The following is a 24,005-nucleotide window of genomic DNA, read 5'->3' as shown; positions in this document are numbered from 1 at the left end:
AGAGTACACCTAGAGAAATGAGTGATAATTTCACAGCATAATGAATCTGGCTTACATTCAAAAACTGGAGCAGCTGCCATTGGAACTAGCGGATGTAACGCCGAACTGAAGAACAGCATGTGGTTTTAATCTCTTTTCTCTTACTTTGAAACCCCATCATTTCCTGGCGACTTGTCTGCCTCTAAGGTAAAAGGTGTTGTTGCTTTCAAGTCGCAGGAGAAAAAAATGGAGAAGTTCTAACCAGCCCCTTGAAAAAAATCAACATCAGAACAAACATACCTGAATTACCCACAAAAAGGCTTTCTTTGAACTGCATTTTATGTGATCAAACAGCACAACCTCAGCCCGCTCCCTCCGCGGGGAAATCCTGCAGCCTGTGCTCGGGGCACATCACTCAAGTCAAGTCTAATAAAGACACACCCTTAATCCAAACTCTCCCAAGGGCCTCGAACAAGCAATTACAGCCCTGACTAACATCTGTACCACTGCAACACTTGAAAGACAAAAGGAGGATGTTGTTCTAGACATTAACTGCTGACATTTAAGACATGAATTTTTACCAATGCCTGATTTAAAAATAGAAACACCAGAAAGAGAACATAACCGCAACTTTGATTCCTGGCGATAGGCAGAATAAATGCATTTTTAATCGGCGCTGCTATAGACTGGGTTTGATAGGAGTGATCTCCAGCACAGACCCGAACAACGTTCACACCAAACTGTATTGGGACTGATACTTGAGGAGGAGGAGGAGAAGTGGGCAAAATTAATCGTTACCTACAACTGTTGATTCTGAAGGACAAAAGCCCTACTAAAGGAAAAAAAAAGTATACCTATATCTATTAAAAACTCTTTCCTGAAGATAATCTAAAGCTAAAACGGGTGCAGGCTGGCGATGAGCATTCGAGCCATGTCAGATCTGGGAAGAACACCGAGTTCTGACACCCAGCACCCTGCTCCGCTACCGCCTGTTCCACCGGACGTGTTTGCTTTAGAAATAACATTTACTTGGAGTCCATTAAGTGGGTTCAAAGTCCATCCAGCGCAACTGTTTGTCAAACTGAGGATCCGGCCTGTGCCAAGAGGCACACAAAGCTCTGCGGAAAGCTTGGGCAAAGCTTTTCAGAGCTGCAAAGTGCCCTGCAAACGAAACTACCACCACGTTTTACTTATAAATTCACTTCTATCAAATCTGAGGCGTCAGTACCAAGGAGCAAGTCAATCCCACGTGTCTATGGCAGTGAATTGATGTGTCCTCTGACACATGGCAACGGCAGAGTGCAAACCCATCTGTTCTCCTCCCGGCATAAAACAGGAACCGGGAACATCTCTGAGCTCTATTTACACATCGCAAACCCATCAGGTCCCAAGGGAAGTTTAACAACTTATACGTGCACTACATCATAAGCCAAACTTTTAAAAAATAAATGGTGTATATTTATAAATAATAACCTCGTGATCATAATGCTTTTTTTTCCCCTGAGACCCTCCCGAAGCTGCAGTCTCAACTGCACACAGGTCAAGATGAAACAGAAGTTTAACAACTAGTCTTACCCCACCTATCAAATCTGGATATATTAAAGGATTAGAGAATATTCTGTGAAATACAGAAAATAAATTCATCGTCAGACTGCACAGGTTTGTGACTTGGTACATGACGTAACTTTCTGATAAAAATCGAGAAGTAAAACTCAGAGAGGAGCATCCAGAGAGAACGTTAATGTTTTGTACATGCACGCAGGTTAGACACGTACTACACTGAAAAAATTCCACGCCAGATCTTGTTAGCTGCCTGGCTATCTAATATTATATCGTCTACCTAAGGGATTAAATGCTGGAGTGGGGTGAGTGGAAGGATTAGAAGCAGCACGGTGGTGCCTGCACGGGGGGCAGGAGCTGGAGCACAAAGGAATAAGTCAGAAAAGCTTTGGTTCTACAAACAGGGAGGAAAACCAGCTTCCAGCCTCACTGCAAGCAAAGTCAAATGAACTTTAATCAAACATGCATAGTGTGCGCTGCCAAAACCCATCGCACATAAATTCAGGGAACAAAAGCCGCTGCAGAAATCAATAGCCTACTGAAACATTAACACAGGCACGCATTGATCAAAAGGCCCTTTTACAAAAGGCAGCCTTGCAAATTAGCCGCTGTTTCTGCTTGCAAGCAAACAGAAAAGCATGAACGCTGCTGACATGAATGGCCTGTAATGATCATTTTGTTCCTGGTGATCTCAGCTCACCGCAAGGTCTCTCAGTCAACGCATCCCACGTCTCTGCACCGTGACTGCGAGTCGGGTGCTGAGAGCAGCTGCTCTCAATCTGATTTTCTGGGCAGCAGGTCTGCACCCAGGGGAGCAGCCCTGACCTCACAACCTGAAATATATTGTGTCTCCGGTGAAGTTTTTGGTGCCAGAAACTGGGTATTGCTAGCGGCGTACGCACTAAAATCACACCAGATAAAGCAGACTGAACCATCCCTCATTGCATCATTATACTCACTCAACTTAAGAGTGACATCCCCCTCGTTTCCAGTCTTCAGAGATAAATCAAGGAAAGGGTGAGAGCGCTGGGGTACCCGCGGTGAGGGCTCTGGCTGATGGAAATGAAACTCAGGGCTCGCAAGCCGAGTTCAGGGAGGGCTGACCCTGCTGCTCGAACAGTGACCTTGTTGGTCCCTCTCTAACCCAGCGCCACCTTTCCTCGAGAACTTCTGCTCTACCATGGCTGAAGTTTTTGCGAGACGGAGGGGATACGTTCTTCGCTAAAAACCGTGGTTCAGCTTTCATCGATTCTACTATACATCCGGAGCTCACAACTCCTCAAATCTCTCGCCTTCTCCTGCCAAGGCCATTTCGCCCCGCGTCGTAGGTACACAGAAATGAGTCACGCTTCATCTCCTTTGAGCTCTGTTCCAGGGATTATTTGTACAGAGAAGGAAATGGTTCAGATCCCGTCCTGCAGGAGGACGCAGCCCTGAGACTTTCTCCGCAATTCAGTTCAGAGTCTCCAAGTGCCCACCAGCCCCATCCTCCCTTACCCAGCACAGCCACCTGCACTTATTAGATTATTTCCTCAGCATATGGCACCTTTCTCTTCTCTCTCCCACCATTTTCACCCACTGCTCTCACCCATATTTTTTCCCAGAACACCAGGACAAGCCTCACTAACTCCTCCATACCCTTAGCAAACTAACTCCAGCGGCAGCAAGTGCTGCGTGCCCTGGTTTCTCGCTTCTTATCAGCAGTTTTCAAATGTAAAATACACAATACAAGCTGTGCCCCATGTTTGTGCTTAGTCTTGCCTTAGGTAAACAAAGGATTAACGCTGCGTTTCTGGATTTGAGAGGTTCTGACAGCCCTGCCGCTCCTGTGGAAGCCAATCACACAAACACATCAACTCACCCTCAAGTATCTGTTATGGTATAACAGAGTGAGCAAACATAATAATTGCCGTTTAATTTCCCCAGAGCCTCGCTCTGCCAGGGAAAAAAAAAAAAAAAATCATGGGGGAGGAGGAATAGCTTTACAGTAATTAAACAGAAAAGGTAAATGACAACTCTCTTCAATGGCTATAAAGCAGCCGTGGCAGACTGGAGGAGAACAGATTGTCCAGCCGTGGTCTTAATGAATTCACAATCTCTCTGGAATGCATCAAGATTTTATTAAGTCAACCCAATTTAGCTGAAGTCCTGTGGTAAAAACACTGTGTCCAGCACCCCCCTCCCTCTCCGAGTCCTCTGGCTTCAACAGGCTTGGTTACACCACCTGCCCAAATGCCGAGGGGCTTATCAAGAAAATGGACTACGCAGGCAGTTTTGTTTAACAGGGGTTTACGGTACGCACCTCCAGTACAGACCAGCGGATCGCTGGCTGTCGCCGCCAGGTTGCCACCTCGAACGCTGCGGAACAACCCAGAACGTTGGCATACGCTGCTAAGACTGGGAGACAAAATGCAGGTTTTGGTCCTGCCCGTCACGAACACCTCCAAACCCAGGAGCTGCCAACACCAGAGGTGCAAATGTGTGCAAACCAGGCAGCAAACCCGCTGCCCTCCCGAATCGCACGGGGAGCGGCGAGCAATGCGTGGGTGTTGCTTATTATGAGCCTATATCCGGAGACAGAAAACGCAGAACTCTTGTCTTGGTCTAAACAAGGTAAAGCATTGAAAAAATGCAGCAGGGAAGAGAAAGAACAGCTGTGAGCAGCTCCGAAGAGTTGAGCTCAGGCATTTTTACAATTTTAAGCTTGGTCTACATGCCTCTGCCAACTCTGACAAATAGGTTTGCATATGCTCTAATTAAGCAATAAGTCTCAGCAGCTCGTTCAGTAGCTCTGATTAACGTCCACCTTGGGTGCGCGGGAGCACTGCATAACCTAAAACATTACTGAAATTTTAAGAGAGGCTTTTAAAAACCAAGCAATATTTTACTAACACTACAAAAACACCACATTAAAAACTGTGGGATGCTCTCTAAGGAACATCCTGCAGGTCTCTCAGCTCTCTAGCAGACTTTAAAAGTATCGGCATTTTATCTCGCAGTTCCTCTAGCCATTTATCACCGTTTGGATGGCAATACAGCCTTCTCTCCCTGATCTCTGCTAAGAACTCTACCTGCAATTTTAGGAGAAGATTGGCTGTCCTAATATTCCTTCCTTGTTCTGCAAACAGCACGGTCAAGTGGTCGGTATTTTATTTGAAACTCCTGGCAAAACAGGCTGGCCGAGTGGGGAGCAAAAGAGGAGACTGGTATATAAGAAACCCAGACTAACTCCTTGGGTTTTTATGCTGTCACTTCACCCCACACACAGGAACAGGCACCGAATTTCCTGGGAACCCAGCTGAGGCTCCATCTGTATCTTCTGCAGTTCATTTTGTTGCGGAAAAAACCTGCAATTGGCTACAACTTGATGTTTTCTGATTGTTTCTGCTAAACGAGCACTGCTGCCCTGCTCGGTCCCCTACAGACCAGGGGGAGACTCAGCTTCTACCTCCTACAAATTACGCTTTTGTTTAGACAGACGACACACGCCCACGATCCAACGGGTCAGCAGGGAATTCTGTCACCCCCACAGTGCTGAAGCAAGTCTGGAACCCAAAGATTTCACTGCAAAGTTCCTCAAGCTGTGAAGTGACTAAAATACTTTCATTTTTCATGTTACCCAAACACATAGATCACTTCTGTAAAGAAAGAAAGATACCAGACAGGATGTAAATAATCCCCCATTTGAAACAAACGTTTATCTGCAGGAACACGGTAACATTCAACCATCCTTCAGCATCTTCCATTTGATGACAAAAATCAATAAAGTATTTACCAATTAAGTCTCAGCACATCCTTTTAAAGTTTCATAGGTTGTAGAAACAAAGAGACAGAAGATTTATAAATCGGCCAAGATCGATCCTGTGCGAGAAGTACAATTGTACTGATTAACCTCAAACTATGTGAACAGTGACGGTTGGGCTCTAGAATCCCTTCATAATTCAAAGCCAGGCCTACGGGACAGGCTGATCCAGCCTTGTTAAGCACACGCTGGCTGGCTGTTCCTCAACGATTCCGCTTTTCTTCTGCCCTCGAGAAAAACCGCTTTTTCTTTCAGCTGGATATTCTTGTTTCACTCCTACCACTTGATTCTATGTTTTTAGCAAACCACAGGGAAATCTAAATGTTATTGTCCGTAGCCAGAAAACAACGCCAATAACATGTCTCTGTGTCACGTCTAACTCACTATTTTCATGTAGTTTGTTTGCTAACTTTTCCCAGTGCTTGTAATTAAGGCTGCATATACTGGTAGGAAATAAGATAAATATTCTAGAACTTACCCTTGCTATCTGCTCTATGAGAACAATTTTTTTTCCATTTTTAGGGATGCAAGCACCAGCTTTAACAGCTCTGCAAACCCAAACACACGGTAAGCCAGCGCATCGTTTTAAGCCTCAGCCACCACTAAAAGCTGCTGACCCTCTCTCCAGCTGCACATCATGCCAGAGTGAAAAGAAAACTTTTGTAATTAAGGCTTCCTCCTCCAGAGACTCCTCTTTGTTAATCAACAGAGTTCTTAATCCCCAGAGGAGCTCCCAGACTGCTGGCTGCATCCGTTATTAATTACGAGAGCCGATCTTTAATAGTGCCAGTTCCAGTTCCCCAGGACTGCGGAGCCACCCCCAGTGCCACCGGGTACAACCCACAGGGATTGATCCATTCACAGGTTATCAAAATAGCGGAAGAGTTAAGAACCTGCTTGCCTTAGATGCATTTGTCAAGCGTTTATTTTCCCCTTTGCGACTTACAACATCACCATTTCTGGGGTTAGAAATCCTCTCTCCCCGTTGAGGCCCCGGCACAGATGGCAGGTTCCATCCAACCCACTGCTCCACATCCATTTGTTCTCCCTGGCAAACGCAAATATTCCGCCTTTTCCCCTTTTCCCTTACACCTCGATGCCCACAGCGCTACCCCAACAAAACGCACGTGGGCCGGGCGAATTACACCCGGGGCAGTTCTGACGAGCAGAGATGAAATGCTTTTGTGCAGATGCAAGAAGTTCCCATTTTCTTGAGCCACTGACGCCTTCATTCCACTTTCCAACCCACATCAAAGTCCTCGGCTTCACAGCTGTTCCGTGCAACATCTTTCCCTGCCAGCCTCTTGGTAACGAGTTCTAATATTGGAGTTCATCCATCAGGACCAAAAGGAGAGGGGGATAAATACCCAGATAAATTAAATGCGTGGTATTCAGAAAAGCTTTCAGAGCAGACCCGCCGTGTCCTGCACTGGATCATGCCTTTTCCCCTTCACATACGCTTTTCCATCAATTCTGCTGACATCCAAAATCTAGCAGCACAATACAAGGAATAGGATTTTCTCAACGAAGGTGCCGAGCACTGATACATCACCCCTTTAACTGCACTTTCGTTTTGTACCAGCTCAATAATGACATTTCTCGGTGGCGTATTGCTGGAGTTCAGGTGTGGGACAAAACCCCATTTCACTGGCTACATCACAATATGATACATCACATTTTCACTATTTAAAGCAAAGGTATCGGTGGCGGTTCACGTGGGTGTGTATTTGAGCGAGGAGCCATAAAGCGGTTAAAACTACCACACTCCATCCCGTAAACATTTTTCTATTTATCTGCCCTTCATTACATGCACAATCTTATTATCTCTGCACGTCCTCAAAGCGACAGCCGTCAGGGTCACCCTATAAAATATACATCGGCAATGTTACATTTAATGACTGGAGCGAGAAGAAAAATGAAAGATGGGAGGAGTGGAATACCGCAGGATGTTTTAGAGGGATCATCAGTTATATCTGTGCATTTCCTGAGGTGATAATTGAATGACAGTGGCTGGGGGAAAATCCATTTTTGAGCTTGGAAAGGGACTGTTAAGAAAAAAATGTTTTTGTACTGGCAGCATGTAATGGCTGCCAGAAAATGAAAAAGGTTCTTTCAACCCCACCAGTTCCTCTATTTTATGGGTTTTATACAGGGGCTGAAAATTATATCGAGTACAATCAGCTATTCAAACCAAGCAAAAAAAAAAATTGACAGACTTTGGTAATTTCATCTCCAACTAAACTACTTTCTGTTGTGGTTTGCATGTCAACTTTAATTAATTATAATGAAAGGCTAATTTGTGTATGTGCATGTGTGCGTAGAAAGTGACATTCCAAACACAAGGACAGCAGCATTTTCTACTTCCATATTTTTCATTTAAGCCAAGTATTAAAAATTTAATTCTACTATTCAGCAGGAAACTTAATCCTGCATTCCAGTAAGGTATACATGTGCTAATTTGTCCAATTCTGCACAAGTGAAATTAGGCTTGCAATTATTAAAAATGTTGTACTCCCTTAGAAATATTTTTATCATTGCATAATGAAAATTTTACAAATATAATCAAACTGTAATTACCATTTCCCATGTTAGAATTGTGAGCTTTATTTGTTCTGTTAGCTGACTGGCTCCCGGCAATAATGCAGGCTGGTATTTAACACAAACACCTTCCGGTTCATTGTCACTTGGAATCGATCCCCTGCATCGCTGCACTGGAGTCACACCGACCCAGAACCGAAGGGATGATCCAAAATGCTGAATTTAAGCTCACCGTGAGCAGAAAGGTTTGTTCTCACTAGCATATTGTATGAAACTGTCTCGTGCTTTCCCTCGGTTAAGTTAGAATATATTACGTTTCCAGGTTCCAAACCAAATGTGATTCTTGCCATATTCTGTTATTGGCATCTGACATCATTCTCAGTAGGAGTTCGTTCCCATGATGTCAGGTAAGGTTTTTTCCTCCCTTATCCCTTTGGTGAGAGGGTTTTTGCCTCTAGATCACTCGCTCTGTGCTCTGCAATCCCAGCCCCGCTTCTGAGACACACCACAAAAACAAGGAAATAAACCACTCGAATAAATAAGTCAGTGGAAATTCTGAAAGTTTGATGAGATTTTCCTGTTTTAACAGCGAAAGAGCAGCTGAAAGCTAAGCAAGCCATTTGTTTCTCCAATGTCAGACCCCGCAACTTCTTTATTTAAATATAGAAATAAGAACTGAAGGTCCACTTAGTCCTGAGACAATCACAGCAACGCAGCCTCGGCGCTGGCAGCAGCGTCTGAGCTGTCTGCACGCTGACCTGCATTCCACACCGCAACCCAACAGATGTTTTCGGTTTTCCAAACACATCTGGGATGGATCACGCAAAGCCTGGCTTGTCAAATGTCTGTATTATCTTCCCTGACACGCAGCTTCCTCCCTCTGCAGCTCACGACCTATAGGGGAGCTGTCGAGTTTTAAGAGTTTATAATAAAAGTAATGTGAAAACCGGCAGCATTCAGAAAATATTAAAAACTGCACAAGGAGGCAAACTTCATAAAATAATTCTGCCTGCTAATGAGGGAAGATGCAATCACCTGGAAACAAAAACTTTCCATGCCTTCTTTTATTGCAGCTATTCTCAAAGTCCTCACAACCGATTATTATTTCATGATGAAAACTATCAAAGCCCTGGTTCCGTGCTGAAGACAGCTACGGTTTGACCTCTTAATAAAAATCTCTGATGTCCAATAGCTGAACAAGGCAGACGGAGGAAGAAAGCCATCCATTTTACACCTGGAAAGGATCAACTGAACCCACACAAACCACCAGGACTATCACGGAAAACTTTATTCGCAGGCTGCACAGACAGGGGTTCAGGGAGGACGGGCTCCCGCCCCGCTGTTCGCGCTGAGTTATGGACAAAGCAACCAACTCGCAAACACAAAAATCTCCGACATCCCCGTCGCTAAGCCTGGATTTTAAACACCCTTTCCTCTCAGATCTGATCCCCGAACAGCTGTTTTCCTTTTACTGCTCTCCAAGAACATTTCTCTAAACCAGTAGATTTTCTAGATGAAGTGTGGAGGGTTGAGGGGCACTGAAGTGTTTTCCTGTTTATCAGAGCAATACATGAAAGGGGAATATTGGAGCAGGACATCAAGCAACGTCCCCACCCCCTGAAACCACAAAGGAACTGCCACGTAAGCTGCTTATCCCTCAGTTATTGTTGCTTCCCTCCAGACTCAAATTCTTTCTGACAGGAAAAAATCCTGAGCAAGCAAAATTCAACTAAAAGACAATGGTAAGAGTTGTAAAGCAGTATTAGAAAGACCAATTCATTGTAGCTTACTATAATACCTACACAGTGAACTCAAAAATGGAAAAAAAAAAATTTGCTAATTCTTTACAGTTGTGTTTGCCCTGCTGCCTCCAGCAAGCACTAACGCCAGCTACTCCCCCTTGGGAAGTGAATTTGATCCCCACTTCGCAATCAGGGATAAGAAAATAAAAGGGCCAGTAATTTGGGGCACAACTTAGGGCTCTGACTCACGAGGACTTGCAAACGGTCCTGTGATGCTTTCGGAGATGAGACGCGCCTGCTGCCATCACTCCTGCCCCCGTGCAGGGCCAGGCGCTCGGCGGGGGGCGGGACGGGCGCCGCGGCCGCCGCAGCTCGTTCTGCCAAGCGCGCGAACTCGCAGCGGCACCGATTCCAGCGGACGCCGCCAACTGCGACGAACCAGCAGGCCCGTTTTTAACCTGCTGCCACATCCACTGCAGGGGTGATAATCTCTGATAGAAGAACCACGTAAGCAGGAGGGAAAAGAAGTAGGATGGAAGAAGGGAGTTAAGGCAACAGTATTTTTGTCAACCCAAGAATCAACTGCCAGTCGGAACCAGAGGTCTCGGAGAAAGGTATAAAATGTGAGAGCGTCAATTCCCACTACCACCCAAGAAAAGCTCGATTCCCTCATGGAAATGAAGTCAGGCTTGTCTCCCCTTCCATAGGTATTAGGCTTGTCTTGGCTTTACCTGCCTCAGTTCTTCTACAAGTGCAGATTGAGACACTGTCTGATAATGCCATTTTCACCTGGTCAGCAACCTTCTGAAGATTGACACCTGCTTCACTGTACTGCTTTATTAGATATGCAAAACTGTATAATTGACTCCTCCAAAGGATGCTTGACCGCTCCTGGCACACCACACTTGGCCCAGACTCACATTCTCACCCCCAACCCTCCATCGCACAGACCTGCTTCTCGTCACCAGCTTAGAAACGCTGAAGAGTCTCGTCCCAGTTGCATCAGTAAGAGCTCGGAAATCCTTTACTATTAATATTACAGTTTGACTACGCCAACAGGCCTTGGAATCACAAAGACGGACTGATCAAGTATTCCAAACGCACTGTTACACCTTTTATTCCCTCGCACCACGTCTAACAGTCCCAGCAGGTTGATGCTTACCACCAGGCAGCGTGAGTGATCATTTTAATTAGTGGTTTGTATTCAGCACAGCGCCAAAGTGTCAGAAACTAAAAGAGAACCACTTATAATCGAGAACTTCAAAACAACAAGAAAAAAGAGGTTATATCAATGCTCGTTGGCCTCCTTCGAGAGAAAGCGAAGCCTACTAGTGTACATTTAAACTTGCGTGCCTCTTAAAAGGATACTCCATTTTTAACTGATAAATTGCAGCCACAGTTTCTGAGATTTCTGGAATACGAATCTTGGCAAGTTTACCAGACAGTAACCTGCACACTGCGCTATTTGCAAATGAAACTACTCACAGCAGCGTCCTGCGGATTCCCCGCCGCATCCAAAGGTTTATCCACCCGTATCCCCAAGCCCTTCTCTGCAGGGCTGCTCTCCATCCATTTATCTCCCATTGTACCCATCTCTGGGACCGCCCCGACCCAGTGCAGGACCTTGTACTTGGCCTTGACCTTCATGATGTTACTTCCATGCCTTGTACGAGCAGCGACTTAGTCCAGTCAGGGTCAGGATGGATTTGATTCGGTCTCGTCCAACAGGCAAGAAAGAGAAGTTCCTTCTAAACCTACATGCTAGAAGAAGGTTCTTTGGGGTTGACATCTTTGCAGCCTCTCTAAACGCAGAATCCCTGTGTTTTCCATATGAAATATTCAATAACCTAAGAATGCTCTCAGCTTTATGTGCCGTTCTCCATCAATTAGGAGTAAAACACAGCGGTGACAGCCACCTCGGCTCTTACAGGCATCTGCTGCTTCAAACAATTCATCACCTCAAGTTATTCAACAGCAATGTTATTACCTCCCAGCCACCTTTCTGCTCTGCTTAACTCTTCCCTATCCGTTTGTCCCGTTTTGGAGCTGGCGTGTCCTGTTCCACCCACCCCAAACCCCGTATCCTGCAGGCTTAGGAAAATTCCAAGGACCAAAAAGCCACGGGCTCCTTTCTGGTTACAAATACGCTCAGTTACCCAACCAGCTGACACAACTAAGGCAGAAATCTTGCAATAACAGGGATCTGAGACATTACACAACTCTGGAAAAGAAACCCTGTGACATATGAAAGACAGACCACAAACACTCCCCTCCAGTAGCTTTAATTACCACCTGAAACAAAATGTTTATAAAGTGCATCAGCTAAGGAGGCCACTGTAGAAGGATGAGGTGGCAGAAATGAATTATGTCCAACATCTGCTGCCAGGCTGTGCTGGTGAAAATGGTTCCATCAACTCAGGCATCTTGTCTGGAAAATTATAAACCCTGGAGGGATGTTTGCTGTTAAAGCCTCAACCATCCACAAAGCAGCTTTCTGACTAATGCAAGTGACACAGAATAATGCTGCTGTTATGACTATAACGTAACATTTTAACAGTTGTTCTCAAGGATTTCTATTTCACAAGGACCCACACAACAATTTCCAACTGGCGTGGTACGAAAGTACGCATTATACAAGGTTCGATGCATTTTGAAGCACACACAATGTAAAATAAAAAAGCAACGTCAACCTGTGAATAAAAGAACTACGTAATTTCTCCGTGTCAAGTGGGGATCGCTTGGTAGGTCTCACTTTTTTGTTAAATACAGGATAATTACACAAAAAGAGCGCATGTATTTTTATGATACTAAGCGTTTCTCCTCTGGTTGGCACTGCTGGTTAAACACATCACCATCGTGCTCTACATTCCGAGGAAGCTTTCAAGATGTTGCCCCAGTCTGACCATGTCTGTCCACGCACACCATTAATCAATCCTTTTCCCCCCTCCTCATGAAAGGCTGGGTTTTTTTTTAATAGAACGCCAAGCTTATTTCACTAGGCAATATTTTTTCTTAAAGACATTGTTATCTTCAATAGCAACACCCCAAGTAAGTATCTGAAACAAGGTGGAATTGCTTAAAAGCAAAGGATGAGACAAACATGGCATAAGACTCATGGAACACGCCAGAGGAAAAAAAACCAACTGCCACGTAACCCTGGAATAATTGGCTCCATACTTTTAACATTAAAAACGGCCCCTTTCAAGATAAAAGGCACCAGGCTGCCCACGGTATGTTGCTGGATAGTCTCCAAAGGGCTGACGTGAACCGCACGGTTGAAAATGGACCTTCGGGAGCCGTCGCGCTGTCACGAGGCTGTTGCGCCCTTTGCGCCTGAAAACCCGAACGTGAGCCCGTGGTTTTAATCGATTTAGGGTTTGTGTGGGTGTTTGGCTGTTGTAGTTGGGTTTGGAGTTTTGTTTGTTTTGGTTTGGGGCTTTTCTTGGTTGTTTGTATTTTTTTTTTTAGTTAGTCTGGGTTTTTAAACAAAAACAAGACACCAAAACCAAACTACGCTCTCCTAGCGTTCTTGTTGCTTCCAATCACCACCCAAGGAAAGGGAACCAAAGAATGACAGGGAACAATAATATAATGGATCATGCCAAAGTATAGACATGTTACCCTAGAAATGGCTTCACCTTTTCCAATAAAATCGCACTGTTTCTGTACACACACGGTACTCAAGTTTTTGGGATGATGTTGATCAGTAACAAGTCTGTTACTCAGTCATTTGGTCTGCTGCACATGCTGCATTCCTTAGAATAAATTCAAATAAAAGTTTAACAAGCCCAGATAAGATTGCAAGTTAAAAATCATTGTGTTCAGTTTCCAACCCCATGATAATTCTCCATAGAGGAAGAGTTCAAAAGACAGTCAACCAGAAAGAATAATTAACCACAAACTGTAGTAAAGAAGGTAACAGGTCAGCGGAGCACAGTGTCACTTGCACGGCATGGAAAATCTATACGGTTTGACTCCCAAACTTCCTACTTTCCTACTAAATTGTCTTGTGAAGAAAAATCAAGCCAAGACGAATTGAGCTGTGCAGGGAATAACAAACAGGTTCTTCCCAAATGAGGATATTCTGCAGGTACTGCCATCATGGATGTGTCCAGATTTTAATTTACTCTGAAGGAAAGTATGTTTAACACCTCAAAGGATTACATCCAACTACGTAGGAAAACTTAAATTTCCTTTGCTGCTTTAGACAGAGGTACTAACTTCAGGAACAGAAGAGTTATTTACTGAACAGATATACAGACTTCTAAGAACATTTGAATTTTTGAGAAGGTTTAACATGTGGGACAAGGTGACAGCATCACGAGACACAGCCATTTACCTGTGTCCTTTGTTGGTCCCTATGCCAGAAATGTACCTGTTCTATACCCACTGCTCTGGCAATTCAAAACAAAAAAACCCAACAACAAAACCCTAACAAACCCGTCACGGATACAAACGATTTCCTTACAGTCAATCCCAGCAGACAATTACCTTGAGCAGAGCAACATCCAACAATGAGAGCTCAACTAGGCACAAATTCCATCTACTTATTTTTTATACTTAAACCCACAGAAACCTCCTTAATTTGCACTTCCCCGCTCAGAAGCTGTTGCCAACCCAAACAGCACCCACGCCTGGTCCCTGCAGAAAGCAGCAGGGCGGGTTTGCCGCTCCTCACGTCCCTCGCCCATCACACACACGCTACCGCGGAGCAGCCTCGTAATTGAAACCATTCTAATCGTCCACTACACGAACAAAGCCGCTTCTGTGGTTCACCAGCCACTTTTCGCTAAGCTTAGAGAAAAGCGTGACAACGTGACGCAGACACCCAGGAGGGCCCCGAGCAGGTGTAGGGCTGCAACCCCTAGTACTGATGGGCACAAAGCTCTTGGGGTTCAGATGGAAGTTTCACACAACTCCTCAGACATTTTTCAAAGCTAGCAGAGGAAGCACAAGCACTCCTCCAAACCAGCTTTTAACCTATTAAAGGATGTAATTAATGGGCATGCATTGTTTCTGTTCAGAAAAGATGCGGGTATCTGCAACTTTTTTCGGCGTCTGTATCCCAGGGCATGTCTCCCATGGCCAGCAGATCCCCGGGAGCAGGAAAGCGGAGCTGCCAGGCCCAGCGGCCCGCCAGCAAGCAACCGAAACTTTCATTATTACGGAGACAAGGCAAAATAACACAGAGGCAACAAAGGTTTGGCAGCATCCGACTTACTCTCCTGCTGCCCTGCAAGAACACTCGTAATGAAATAAAGTGGAAATCCCCACTATATACTGCAGATGAAGGTGACCTTGGGAAGTGGGGGAGAAGGGGAATAGAGCAGATGGATGACTTTAGGAAATTGGTGTGCATCCCGTGTCTGTCCCCTGTTTCTCAGCCTGCAGAGACTTCAACTCCAGGCATTAACCCCGCTAAAGAAACTCTCTCTTCTTATTAACCTTCCTTGTGCCAACAGAGAGTCTTATGGCTACAACGAAGCTGCAAAAGCTGGAGGCTGATGAATGGAGTATCTGGGAAGTAAGTTACACCATGGACTCTTCATCATCTAGAGAGATGATATATTCCTGGAGAGAGACTGAAGCAAGAATGTCTGAAGAACACAGTAGCCCAAAGAATCTTATTTCTAAGATAAAAAGTCCCTGCTAGTCTGGGGTTTTTTTTGGTTTTTGGGTTTTTTTCCTCATTTTAACATGACCTTTATGGAACGACACACCAAGGCTGAACAGTCACCAGAAAGGCTGTTTATCTGCAGCCTGAAGGATCCATCCACATTTTCAGCTCTGAGATGACAACTAAAACAATCAACCGCAATGTGAAACTCAGTTTTAAAAATTTCACGTATCTTTTCTACGTTAAGTCCACTTGAAAAGGCCAAAGCGAAACTTCAGCAATTCAAAAAAGATGGGGAGGACAGCTTTGTGCCCACAGCGAGCAGACAAATTCTTTTTAGAAACTCTTACGCTCACACCACAGAATGTTCTAAAGCTGGGCAACAACAACAAAAATCCATCACATCGAACGGCACAGAGTAAGAACAGGAGCTGGAATTGTTAAATCAATACACCTTTAACCCAGCACTGAAGGTGGAAGGCCCTTTGTCCACGCCACTTCATCGGAGCAAGGGGAAAGTCCAGTCATACAGCCCACAGAGGTATTCTAAATACCATTTAACGGTGGAAACGAGGATAAATGCATTTTTCCACGCGCAGAGTGCGCAAGGTTTGTGGCACGTGTTTTTAATCACACCTGAACCTGCAAGGTAGGGAATGCTGCAGAACAAAACCAGGCTCCACACCAAGAAATCACCTCTTCCTGTAAATCGTCGTCTTCCAGAATCGAAACCATTATACGCCGCAACTGTATTACCTGAATACAACGAAAGGAAACCTCTGCAGAGGGTGTAGTCTGTGCAACAACAGAATTGCAGAGGAGTCAGTCGAGCCTTAGGGAAGCACAACCACCAAATGAAGAACACGGCCCAGGCAAATAAAAATTTTTTTTAAAAAATTCCCGTACAAACTAGGAAATACACACTCTGTCTTACGTCACCCACCCGCTCCTACACAGACACGCAATAAACGTGTATTTTGGGCTCCTAGGAATAAGCAAGTGTTTAAAATGGCAAAATCCCTCTTATCTTGTGCTACTAACTAGAAAAGACAAATCCCAGTAACGCAGCTAGCGCTGCACACTTGTCTAAATTCACTCCCAAGCTTAAAATGAACTTCAGGGAGGGGCAAGTAATGGATGGACAGTAACAGCGGGAGGGCTGCAGGACCAGGGAAAGGAGGGAGGAAAGGGTTGTTTTTATAGTTTAATAGGGTTTCTTTTGTGTTTGTTTGCTGGGGAGATGGCATGATTTATTTCTCCAGTTCCCTCCCACTGCAATTCAGGTAATGAAAAGCTCGAGCTTTGGCAAAGATCCCGTCCCTAGGCATGGAAAAAAAAATAATAATAAAAAATTAGAAGAACCATAATTAAGCTTACCGGAAACAAATCTAATCAAATCTGAACAGGAACAAAGGGCAACAGAACGTGTTCACTGTATCACATCTTCCCTGCTGGCCAAGAGCCCAGAGTTTTCATTACGTTTTTCTCTCTTCCCCCCTCTATTTCACAACAGCGTTACCAAGGCCTGGTCCAGCATCCCCGACTTACAAACTCTATTTGTAGGAGGTCGGCTCTTCACGAGGCCCAAAATCCCGGCATGTGGAAAGTGTTAAGACTTTCATGTAGCAAAGGAGGTTCTTAAAACTACTACTGTTCGACTCCAAAAAATCTCGGAGCTTCGCGGATCATTAGAGGTTTGTGAACCGCAGAGAAGGGCAGAGTTAGCAAAATAAATCAAGAGTTCCTGGGGGATGTCCTGGTGCTTTACACAACGAGAGGCACCGGGCACAAAGCGGGCTCGCAATTAAACACCAGGGAGAGCTTCTCAAATTGCACGAGCAAAGAGCTGCTTTATAACCTGGAATGTACTCTCCTTCTTTAAAGCTTGGGGTCTGGAGGCATTGTACAAAATAATTCAGTTTGTGTCAGGGACGTTCGGAGGACGGGAAAAGGGAGCAGAGAAAACATGTTTGGGGGGGGGAATAAAAGTGTGTATCAGCACCTCTTTAATGCCAGATTTCTTAGTGCTCTACAGGAGTTTGGTAGCATAAAAAGAAACAACATTCCCTGCCAATTTTTTATATCCTGGATGACCAGAACCAATAAGGATTTCCCAACCATCAGTACTGTCAGCGTATTTGATTTTGTCATTAACCTCATAACACTTTGTCTATTTCCTAAAACTCCAGGTTCTTAAATACAGCGATTGCTCAGGAAAGCATCTCTTGCATTCGCAGCTCCCCAAAAAAGAAAGTTTCTAAGTTCACATTTACAAAGAAAAGGGGAATTGAAAACTTAAATCTTGAAAGACATAAATCAGAAGGAAACACACCCATCAACATTCGAAATTTTTTTAAAAAGAAGGGATGTAAAAAGCAAAAGGTTTTCCATGTAACTTGGCGCTCGATGGGACACCACCTCTGCCTTTTTAGCGGAACTGGAGGCAACAAGTGGAGCAGCACGTTCCGTTTCTTTACTGCAGAACGTGAGCTGCTGCGGCGTTAACGTGGTTTCCACCTGGACACCCCGCACAGCGGACCCTTCTCCTCCGAGCAAAATGCACAAACACGCACCCCAGCCTTGCAAGACACGATCACGGCAGGAATGGGAAACCACCCAAAGCCCAAGCATTTCACACAGCTTCACTACCTTTGTTTTCCACACACCAGATGGTATTAAGGTGCCTGAAAATGCATTCTGCTTCTTGGCAGGGAAAGGAATCCCCCACTATAAATTCACCATCATACACACGCACACAAAGGGCTACGGTTGGGATGTGCAGCCTTTCTGCTCCCAACCGCACACCCTGCAGAACCGGCCTCCTCTTCCCTTGGGTGCGGCTGCAATAAAAGCAGATATTTACCCAAAATAACACCATCACCGCCTGTAAGAAATCATGACCGTTTTTACCTCCTGAGAGTTTGCATTCTATCGTACTGCTCCTAAGCATTTTTCTTTCGGATACAGGACAGAACGGGGAAACTAAACAAAAGCAAACATGGCAGATTTCAGCTTGTGATGTTAAATGTTTCTTAGAGCCACAGCGCCTGCAACACCCACAAGCTGCCTCGATTTCCCCCATGGCACAGTCCCGTTAAACAAAAGCCACAACTCTTAACTCCCCATTCTCAGTTTATTCCACAATCTGTGTGATTCCCAGGAGTTTTCCTTGGCAGGAATAAATAACTAAATAAACCGAACCACACCAGTGATCAGGCACTGCTTCTTTTTTACAGCCGGTTCGAAACAAAAATGACAAAATGAGCGCATCTGTCTCCTGAAGTCGTTATTGTCTTGTTCTCGCAGTACAGTTATAGCAGCACATTACAGGATATTTAGGACTGAATAATGTATTTGGGGGCTGACTCTGTGCCAAAGGAAGGTGTAGATCCCGTCCTCGCGGTGCCATCTGGGGCGGGAAGCCGCCATTGAGGCCAACGATCTGTTGTATAAGAAGAAAGTTAATTTCATGCTCAGCGTGGCAAGGAAGATGCATTAAAAGTATAGTTACTCTGCCAATAGACAATTTATTTTTTTTTTTCCTGAGCTGCAATACCTTTTGCCCCTAAATTGTTTGCTCTATTAAACCTCACACAACCCAGACAACAATTTTATCAATGTCTGTGTTCAGGAACTGAAAAGCGTTTTGTGCTACTGAGCACCCCGGATCGCCCCGACCCTCCCGTAACGTGACCCTCACCGGGCCCAAGCTGTTCATATTTATTTCTTGAACTCAAAAACCCAAAGAAAACTGCTGCAACACCTTTTGAAACTGCAATCGCTCCCACACTGTAAATACACACATGAAACGGCACCACTTGGGACAACACTGAGATAACGTCCCCAATTATATTTGCTATAATCTAGCTGCCTCTCTTCTGTTTTTTTCCCCTTAATGGTACATTTGTAATTAATCTCCATTATCTCTAACTAGGATAAGAAAATGATGTGGGTGCTGAGGAGGAGAAAATAGTAGCAAGACAGAATACTTGTTACCCAAATGTCAGCAAGCCACCAGTCTGGCAAAAACTGTCTGTGAGCAGGAACACAGAGAGGATTACGTGCAGAATACGCCTCTATTAAGCCATTCCAAAAATCGGACACCAGGCAGGATTATACAGATTAATTTATTCAAGGAGTTACCCAAATTGTAGAACATTAGCACTGCTCTAGGACAGATGTGCCACAAACATCACTGTGGCTTATATGACTTTTATATTTTGCCTTTCTGAAAGCTGCCTTCAAGTTTCAAAGCATCTTCGGTCGGTAACTGGATGGGAAACAAACAAGACAACGGGTTTGGTGCACGGCAGTCATGGAAAAGCAGCCTCCCAGGATAAGAGACTCAACCATGGAAATCAACTGCACAAATTCTCAAATAGATACCTATTTTATGTATCTGAGATTCACAGGACCTTAGGATTGATGGCTGAGTATTCAATACAATCTGACAACTGCTACAAAAGAAGGGACAGTAATATCTTTTCTCATAGGGAAAGAAAAATAACAGAATAAAAAGTATATAGCTGTTGATGAACAAAAACATTTTAACTGGAGTCACACAAACCCTTTCAGAATTCACAATAAGAAAATAAACACAACAAGATGCCTTATGATGGCGAATTATAAAAAGAAGGTAAGGAAACGCCGTGGAACAGAACTATGAGGAGTCCCAGCATTGTTCTCTCTGGCTTTGAGGAAGACTCAGACAATACTGTGTCCATTTCCCAAATAATCTTGGCTTAGATCCTCAGCTGCGTACCTTCCACTACAAAGCAGAAATTGTCCTTTTTGGCTCCCTGACAGAAATCAAAGCAATTCCCTAATGGCCCTCTCTCGTTTGCAGCAATATTTTACCCCTACCTACCTCTAGACCTTAAAAAAAAACACCAAACAATTAGTTTCAATCTTGTAATGTAAAATAATCATTAAAAAACCCCACTAGAGCGCAGAGTTGATTTATTACCCATGCTAAACGCAATTCTAGAGTCCAGTTGGCACAGTGAATATACCTTCTGGTTTTATGCTCTTCATCTATGAAGGTTTCTTAGTAAGAAATTCAAATAAGCAGCCCAGTTTTTGAGCTGATGACATCGCAAATTACCTTTAGGAAACAGAAGGTAATACAACTGAAAATAATCTTATTCTCTTAAGAGAAAGCTTAAAGAGATGGAAAGTAAATAAAACCAAAGCACTTTAACTACCTTTTCTCTTTAGTTTTACTTGCATCAGCTGAAATGGAGATGTAGAGATACGTGAAAGGGTATTTTGGTCTTTGGAAGGTGTCACCATGGCCGTTAATCAGGCGACCCCACACTGGCGGCACCGGGGCCCGAAAGCAAATGGTCCACGTGAAAAGGCCGCTCCCCGAGCAAGGATCGAAGAGAAAAGCCGCGTGTAGCTTCGGGGTAAAGCGCAACAAAAGGACCACGCGTGGTACGTGAACCATGAAGCTGGACTGTGGGCCGAACTTGTCCAAAACCACGTCCAGTGAGCAGCTCTGCCCACCTGGGAGGGCTGAACCCAGCTTGAGAGACGAAGACAACACGGGGTCCACCGGAGTTCAACCTTGGGGTCTCTTTAAAGGCCTTTCCAAACCTCCTCTTCCGTTATTATGCAATACAGTGATGACATTTGCGATGGGTTTAACAGCGACCCTTGTTAAAAACAAGCCAAATCACAGTGAACACACATACCGAGCGCCCCTTACAGATGATCCGGTCTTTGTAAACAGCTTTCAGCTCAGGGCCACTTAAATTTAGGAATATCTCCATCTGAGCTCAGCTCCGATGAGCTCAGCATTTCATTAAATTCCTCGGCTTAGTTATTCTGCTCCCGGTGAGAAGCATGAACTGCATTACTGTATGCTTTAAATTAAAGCCAAACGTATTAATTTAGTGTTCTCCCTCAATCAGCTAAGACAGTCACACTCAAAAAAAAAAAAAAAATAGAAAAAAAGAAAAAAAAAAATAAGGCAACATGTTCCCTGCAGAAGTTTGTTATGCAAATGAATCGATGGTTTCATTTGCAGAGGAAAAGCAACCAACTGATGCCTCTGCCCATTTTTCAAAATAGACTGGAGCCCGGTAGGATATCTGCTGTCTCTTTTAACAAGAACAAAACCCTGCGACTGTAATATCCATGCAATGGAAGCACGAGCAGCGGCGAGCAGAGATGAAATGAAAAGCAGCAGTGGCTGTTTGTGTTGGCAGTCGCTTCAAACTCTAATGGAAAATTTCAGCTCTGGCTGCATCTAGGCTAGAACAAGTTATTAAGGAAAAAGGTTCAGCTTTCAAACAGAAAAGGCTTTACAGAGCTTGTCCCTCTCTGAACAGTCAGGAAATAATATGCCTTGAATATGTAACGTATTAATAGCTTATCATTAGGGGAATATACCATCAAATAAAATATATTTCCTTTGGGAAAAGGGAACGGCGATAATGCCCATGCCGCAAACTCAGCCATTGGTACAAACAAGTTATACCACTAAATGCAAATATTAAAAAGCCAGTGTAGGGCTAACTAATCACTTTATACTAACAGACCAAAATGTATTTGCCTAATTATCCCTCTCTTTTAATCAAAGGAAAACTGCTATTTGAACAATTATGTCGAGGGAGAATCTTTACCTTTCACATGCTCATGAGAATTTTGCACAAACATTCCTTAGGCTGTTTGTTGCCATGATCAGTCCACAGTCTGTCCTCACAGGGCACAAACACCTTGCCAGCCGCACATATGGGAACCGCAGTGACCTTTCAGCTACTACACATTTGCACTCTGCTTAAGAGCTACTCAGGAAGCCAATATTGTATATTATGTAACACAAGATTAAGCATTAATGAGGCAAGAATAAAATTGTTTATCTAAACCCCAATCTAAAATTAAACAGAAGTTTATGCTGAGAGCTCACACTGCACTCATTTTGTCTCCTAACATTAACAGAGCGCAGCTTATTTAGTCTCCGAGAGAAGTCCCAACGGCATTTAATTTGCAGAGAGAGATTTTACTATCAGAAGAAAGACTATTTTTCCTAAAGAAAGTGATGCATATTTAGCTCTCATGCGCATAAATACAGCACGTTGCAGGTATTTTGATCTAAGGAAAACAGCTGATATCCATTACTTCTATTTACACTGTGTTTTAAAGCTAAATACAGAAGCATCCACCCAGAGGCAAGACCTTTCGATTGCACTGACGTCTCTTGCTAAGCAGCCAAACCAAGAAAAATAATCACACACCCCAAAGATACCTGTGTGCTCAACAGGGAAATTCAAAACAAAATTAGACCGGAGTCTGCATTCCTCCACAAAGATTCACTGTCCTCTTTTTAGACTCGGCACCAAGTGAGCAGCTCTACAAAGCTCACTGAGGAGCTTCAGAAAAAGGACAAGCGGACAATAAGACCTCGGTCAGAACTGCTGTACCACAAACCTGCCCTGAAGAACACAGCAGGAGTCACTGGAGAACCTCGGAACATTCCCAGAGGTGTCACCCCAGGTTTAAGAACAGGTAGAAGAGGTCGAAAGTACTTGGGCCTGTTCCCACGAAAGGCGCGGTGTTTCCAAAACCTCAATTCAATGGCAGCCCATGCCATGGCTACCTAATGATACATCAGGATATTATTTTCTTAAACCCATGTACGGCTGCCAAAGGGACGATCACGCACGTTGTCCTCAACTCGAGTGGCGATGGTCTGAGTTCTGCTGGTCAGGTAACAGATCGGACAGAAAGCAGGTTGCAGGAGCTCCAGCTAGAGGAAAACAAATCCATTTCTTCTGGGACCACCGCCTGAAATAGTTCAGGCAAAAGGCACCTGCGCCCAAGCCAAGTTTGCACAAGAGCTGCTGAGCCACCAGCACGAGGACCCAGCTCTAAACCTGAGCAAACGGACAGCGCGACTCGGCCGCCTCCTGCTCTGCCTGGACACTATTGCTCTGCACAAGCTCATTCCACGTTTCTATTTACCTTCTGCACGTCACCAACGCAGAGTTAAGCTATTGAACAGAACACAGTAAGGCAATCCCCAGCCTCGGGGGCATTTTGGCACATTTATCCCAGGCCTGTTGCAGTGCTTTGAAAACTCTCAAATTCAAGTAGCTCAGTGTAATCACCTAAAGAATTCAGAGCAGGAGAACTTTAAAAACTTTGAAAATGCCGTGTTGTCACAAAGTTTTAGCGAACTAAACTGAAACAGGGGAAAAAAAAAAAAACACCACACATTTGATCACATTTAAAGCCAAACCAGATACTTAAGAAAACTTATTGCCAGCTGTGTTCCTTCACTACACACACGTTGATATGAAAGCTATTAATGAAAACTGTTCACATCATGTAGGTGCCTTCAAAATTTATTTCTCGGCTTACCATGGAGAAGAATCAAAAGTGCTGCTAAGCATGAACCGAATGGGAGCGAGAGAAATCACCGACTGTGCCGCCCAACGACAGCTCCAACTGACTACGGGAAAACTACTCCGGGGGAAGACTGAGGGAAAAAAGATACACGGGAACAGAGGAGATGATGTATTTAAGACGGAGTTCAACCAAAACCCAAGGAAAGTTTTATTTAAGCTCATCTCCACGGAGGTGCTTTTTCTCCAGAGTATCACAGGTGGACGCTCACTGATCCAGCCTTAGGACTATTGGCTCCTTGACCCCTCTCAGCGTTGTCGTTTCAGAGAACTCGCTCAGATAAGAGGTGATTTTAGTTCCTGTGTCACTTGCTTACAAAAGCTGGAAGCAAATGCTACAGCTATTGACACTCATG

At 44.4% G+C, this 24,005-nt stretch overlaps 1 protein-coding gene across 4 annotated transcripts in view; it reads right to left on the bottom strand.

Moving 5' to 3' along the window:
* Positions 1-24,005, bottom strand: part of RERE (arginine-glutamic acid dipeptide repeats) — a 169,361-nt gene that overhangs the window by 14,768 nt on the left and 130,588 nt on the right. The window lies entirely within an intron of this gene.

The sequence above is a fragment of the Caloenas nicobarica genome, chromosome 22 (genome assembly GCF_036013445.1).
Source record: "Caloenas nicobarica isolate bCalNic1 chromosome 22, bCalNic1.hap1, whole genome shotgun sequence".
In the NCBI taxonomy this organism is placed as follows: Eukaryota; Metazoa; Chordata; class Aves; order Columbiformes; family Columbidae; genus Caloenas; species Caloenas nicobarica.
This window is presented reverse-complemented; position numbering and strand designations above follow the sequence as displayed.